The following is a 6,019-nucleotide window of genomic DNA, read 5'->3' as shown; positions in this document are numbered from 1 at the left end:
AAGGGGAGTGACTTGGGCCCAGTGTGAATCTCCCCAACCTGTGGGCGTGAGACTGCTTGAGTTACTGCAGTCCCCTGAGCACCGGTTCCTCATCTGGAAGAATTGGGATCCTGAGACCCCTCACCCAGTGGAGAGGTGCATTGACTTTCACACTGTCGTCAAATGACTCAAAGCAAGTGCTTGCTCCATAAATGGGCACTTTTCCTCCTGTCCTGCCCTGTTGCTGCCCATCTTGGAATCCCAGGGGCTTCCTACCAACAGACCACAGCTCAAAGTCTCAGACTTACAGTTAGGACCCTTCGCCACATCCCCGCCACCAATGCTTGTTGGCATCAAGACAGGCTTGGCAGAGGGCATTGGCACCTTGGCAAGCAGGCAGTGAAAATACAGCAGGACACACTGTGCGAAGGCAGCTTTGAGATGTCTCTGAGTTCCAATTTTGAACTTCGTGCACAGGAGCACCCCAGTTGCCCTCTTACACAGAAATTCTGGAACCCATGTCTCCCCCTGGCTCACCCAGGCAACCTGTCTCTGACCACTGCCTCTAACTACCTTCCAGTCTCCTCCTGGCAGCCAGCATCTGCCTAATTCAGGGCCGGCCCTGTCCAGTCTCTCTTCCAGGCCTCCTATGCCCGAGTCCTGACTCTTCTGTGATGGGTTCTGCCTCTGTGTGGCGGGACGATCTCCTTATGGATTAGGTGTGGGATATTTGGCCTCTGGACTTGATTGAACTTCCTAGAAGAGGAGAACGTTGATCAGTGTGCAGAGTGATTTACGGAAAGGTGTGGACTGTTAGGTCTGTTGGGCCTGGGGTGCACCCCAGATAGTTAAGTAGTAGCTAGGGAACAACAGAAATTACCCAGCTCCTAACCATAAAATGAGGATAATGAAATGAATTGCCTGACCCTTGGTAGGTACTCAATATCAAGGAAGACCCCTTTCATTATATTATTTTTATATCCTCCTCTGTGCCTTGCACATTCCAGGCTTTCCATAAATGCTCATGAAATGTGGAAGCTGCCCACTATCAATGTGGCAGCTAGTGTGACCAGCTGGGTCGCTGTGAATGGTTGGGCCATTGAAAATGACTGGATCAGTGCGATCAACTGGATCAGTGTAATCGACTGGGTCAGTGTGATCGAATGAATCACTGTGATCTAATGGATCTGTGTGATTGACCAGCTCTGTAAGATCAACTGGATCAGTGTGAATGGTTATGTCAGTGTATGAGTGACTGGATCAGTGTGATCAACTGGGGGGGGGGGTCAGTGCGTTTAACTGGATCTGTGCGATTGACTGGTTCAGTGTGAATGACCAGGTTAGCGTGATCAGCTGGACTGGTGTGATCAACTGATCTGTGTGATGATAGCTTGAGTCCTGGGAAGTTGAGGCTGCAGTGAGCTGCGATCACACCAGTGCACTCCAGCCTGGACAATACAGCAACGCCTTGCATAGAAAAAAAAAAGAATTGTCTCCCTGAGGGAGGAAAAGGAGGAACAGTTGGCCACGGGCTCCCACCTCCCATTGGCTAGGTCATTCCATGAGATGTTAAGCTCCCTGAAACCCAGGATGTGCAGGAGAGGATACCATGTTGGCTCCTGAAGGTGCCTGATGCTGTGACATCAAAGAAGTCACAGGAGAGGAAGCAGCAGACATTTGGCATAGCCTTGAGATGAGTGCTGGCCATATACAGTGGGAGGAACCTATGTGGAACAGTTTTCTGTGGCCTTAGCTGGAATCCGAGGTGAGGCCAAGAAGGTAGGAAGTGGCTCACAGCAGGGTCGGGGGTGACAAGGACCTTTGAAGAGCTTGCAGTCTCAGGTTTCTGCTCTGCACATGAAGCCACCTGGCTATGACTGGCTGAATCTAAAGACAGGGATTCCTTCTGGGCATTGAGTTCCCTCCACCAGCAAACTACCAATTCAGAGTCTGAACATGAGTGTCCCCAGGACACCATGATGCCTGGCTGGTACTGTCCTTGAGGCAGTTGCCACTGTCTGGTTAGTGCTTCCTGCAGAGTCCTGGGCAGCACCAGCCGACTTTTACCTACAGCTCTGTCCTTTTGCCGTAAAAGTTCCAAAGCCTTTGTCTACCTGTATGGCGTAAACCCATTCACAGAAACATCGGAGGCAGTTGGAGTCCTCAGGAAAAAACACTCAGGCCGGTTGACATGAGAGGCCCTGGGCGGTGCCACTTCCTCCACTTTGTGGGTCAAGGGAGGTGCATTTGCAGATTCTGCTGGAAACCTGAAACCCACAGCAAGGTCAGCCTCCTGAGAAACACTTCTGGAATGATGGGGCCTGGACAACATAGCCTCATGGTATTGGAGGTTAGATTAGGTTTATAAAACCTACGTTTCAGTTCCCACACTGGCCCAGGTGCTGGGAGCCATGTTCCTAGAATGTTGAGCAGGAAGGACACAGGGTTTCCTTGTTTCTCATTTAAAAAATGTGGGTACTGGCAAACACCTGTGTTCTCTCAGCTGAGTAGGTAGAAAAGCACTTTATAGGAGGTGTTAGAAAGCCCTCAGTTCTCTGGGTTCTTTGGGGGACACAAGCAACACCATGAAGCATGCTGATGAGGAAATGTTCATGGGTGCATTTTAGTAAGGCTGATGCCCTCCTGCACCAAGTCAGAGGACATTGCTGTTGGGGCAGGTGTTTTCTGAAGAGGGAACTATGAGGATGGCTAACCTCTGTTTTGTTTTGCTCAAATCCCTCATTTGGCTTTTTGTGTGCAAGTTCCCAGAGTTCTGCTTCTGGGTCCCGAATAGTTTTCCATCCAAGAGTGGACACTGTGGTCTCCCTCCAAGTCCAGAACAAAAGGGTAGCTCATACCCAGAAGCCATTATGCAGGTGGGCAGGGTGACGGACTCAGCCAGGGGTTGTGTCCTTGAAGGCAGTGGATGGGGCAAGAGCCCTCATCTAGGGGTAAAAGATGTACTTCTGTCTGGGCTTCTTCCCCTATTAGTCAAGTGACCTTGAGCAATCCTTCCACCTGTCTGAGCCTCAGTTTCCTTGTCTGTCACAGTTGAAGTATTCCCTGCCCTGCCTGTCTCACTGACCTCAGTCAAATACTGGGTGTGTGCACATCAGCTCACACAACCAAACCCTGGATGGTGGGTGGAGCTGCCTCCAGGACAACTGCATTAAGGAAGCAATCTCTCAATCAATCTCTAGTCTCTTTTGCTTCCCTTTGCCTATTGGCTTCTTTCTCTCACGCTGGAATCGCAGCTACAGGCTGCTCTGGCCTCCTAGAATCCTTAACAGCCTCACAACCAAAAGGAAGAGAACCCTGGCAGCTGTAGAAAGAAAACCCCCAGAATCACTCATCCTGGCTGGGGGTGTGGTCGGTGGGCTGAGGATGGGGTACTTCGATTGGTCCAGTCTGGGCCATGTGCCCACATCTGCTCCAATCACTGTGGCCCAGAGCAATGGGGCACCATGATTGGTCCACCTGGGGAAAGCTCACCCTTTGGCCAGGGGAAGCGCTGTGCCTGGGACCCCCCCATCAGAAACAGGAGACCACTCTCTCTCCTTTAGGGCACTGATGTGTCTTTTCTGTATCCTGACGTATGAGACTCATCCTCGTAACCAGCATGCGGTAGGCACTTTCTATATGTCTGTGGAATCGCGTTGACAGTGAGGTTTCTGACACTGCAGAGTTACTTGAGTTAGAAACCTGCTTCTGGGCTTCCCAGGACCCATCCCCATCCCCAAGTACTGTGTATGTTCAATCGCTTGTTAGCGTCCTGCCTTAAAACGTGAGCTCCTCGGCCGGGCGCGGTGGCTCAAGCCTGTAATCCCAGCACTTTGGGAGGCCGAGGCGGGTGGATCACGAGGTCAAGAGATCGAGACCATCCTGGTCAACATGGTGAAACCCGGTCTCTACTAAAACTACAAAAAATTAGCTGGGCATGGTGGCACGTGCCTGTAGTCCCAGCTGCTCAGGAGGCTGAGGCAGGAGAATTGCCTGAACCCAGGAGGCGGAGGTTGCGGTGAGCCGAGATCACGCCATTGCACTCCAGCCTGGGAAAAAAGAGCGAAACTTCCCAAAAAAAAAAAAAAAAAAAAAAACGTGAGCTCCTCAAAAGCGAGGACCTTGTCTGGCTTATTTACCGTCGAGTCCTCCACACCTGACAGCCTCTGGTACAGATAATTGGTCAATTAATGTTTGTGAAATGAACATCAGCTGTCTGTGAGGCTCTGCGTCTTGACGGAAGGAACGTGACTCCGGCCTTTCAGGTTGCCGGCGCATTCGTCATCCCTCTCCGTCCGTCCTCACTTCCACTTTCTCCTCCTCTGGATGCAGTTATGACTTAAGGTATGCCCAACAACCAATTCTTTTTTTTTTTTTTTTTTTTTAGCAAAAAAAATGTATTCTCTTTTGAGGGTGTTGAGGGGTGATGGGTTAAATGGCAAATCTATTTTTAGTTCTTTGAGAAATCCCCAAACTGCTTTCCACAGGGGCTAAATTTTATTGCATCACCACCTACAGTTACATTTCTCCACAACTTCAACGTGTTACTTTTTGACTTACAATAACAGCCATTCTTACTTGTATGAAATGATATCACCTTGTTGTTTTGATTTACATGTCTCTGATGATTGGGGTGTTAAGTGTTTTTTGAATGTTTATTGGCAACTCTGTTTTCCTTTGAGAAGTGTCTATATAATTTTTCTGATTTTTCAAATTAAATTTCTTATAGATTCTATATATTAATCACTTGTATGCAGTTTGGAAATATTTTATTTCATATTGTAGGGTGCCTGTTTCCTTTGTTGATAGTTTCTTTGGCTGTGCAGAAGCTCTTAAGTTTAATTAGATGCAAAGTTTTGATTTTTGTTTTCATTGCACTCACTTTTAGGATGTTATTCAGAAATTCATTCCAGGAACCAGTGTCTAGAAGAGTATTTCTAAGTGTTATAGGACTTCTGTAGCTTGAAGACTCACAGATAAGTCTTTAATCTATCTTGACATATATTTTCTATATGGAAAGAGGTAGGCTTCCACACATTTTCTGTATATGACTAGCCAGTTTTCCTAGTACTATTTATCATAACAATTATTATTTTTTGAGACAAAGTCTCTCTCTGTCATCCAGGCTGGAGTGCAGTGGTGCAATCTCGGCTCACTGCAACCTCCTCCTCCTGGGTTCAAGCGATTCTTCTGCCTCAGCCTCCCAAGTAGCTGGGACTACAGAAGCGCACCACCACACCAGGCTCATTTTTGTATTTTTAGTAGAGACAAGGTTTCACCATATTGGTCAGGCTGGTTTCAAACTCCTGAACTCGTGATCTGCCCATCTCGTCCTCTCAGAGTGCTGGGATTACAGGTGTGAGCCACCATTTTCAGCCCGTCAGTAGCATTTCTAGAAACTAACAAGTATCTCAAAATCATCATTAAAAAATTTTCCATCTACTATAATTGTAGTAACTATATTTTGAAATAAATTTAACCAAAACTTTGAAGCACATTTGTAGGGTTTCTCTCCAGTATGAATTATCTTACGTGTAGTAAGGTTTGGAGATTGGTTAAAAGCTTTGCCACGGCTGGGTGTGGTGGCTTACACCTGTAATCTCAGCACTTTGGGAGGCCGAGGTGGGCGGATCACCTGAAGTCAGGAGTTCAAGACCAGCCTGGCCAACATGGTGAAACCATGTCTTAAAAATAAAATAAAATAAAATAAAGGCTTTACCACATTCCTCACATTTGTAGGGTTTCTATCCAGTACGAATTATGTTTTTTTGGTTTATTGTTTTTTCTTTTAGAGGATTCACCATGTTGGCCAAGATGGTCTTGATCTCTTGACCTCATGATTTGCCTGCCTTGGCCTCCCCAAGTGCTGGGATTACACGTGTGAGCCACCGCACTCAGCTTATCAAACAGCGAATTGTGAATACATCTCTGGCCTAAATATATCTCGGTTGTTGATAAATGCTAGTGAGACCATGGTTTTTACCAAGGTGGTAAGATCTACAAACATTTATATTTGTGTAATCACCTTAAAAACAAGTAC

The sequence above is a fragment of the Cebus imitator genome, unplaced genomic scaffold, assembly GCF_001604975.1.
Source record: "Cebus imitator isolate Cc_AM_T3 unplaced genomic scaffold, Cebus_imitator-1.0 Scaffold125, whole genome shotgun sequence".
Classification (NCBI taxonomy): Eukaryota; Metazoa; Chordata; class Mammalia; order Primates; family Cebidae; genus Cebus; species Cebus imitator.
Note: the sequence above shows the minus strand (reverse complement) of the source record.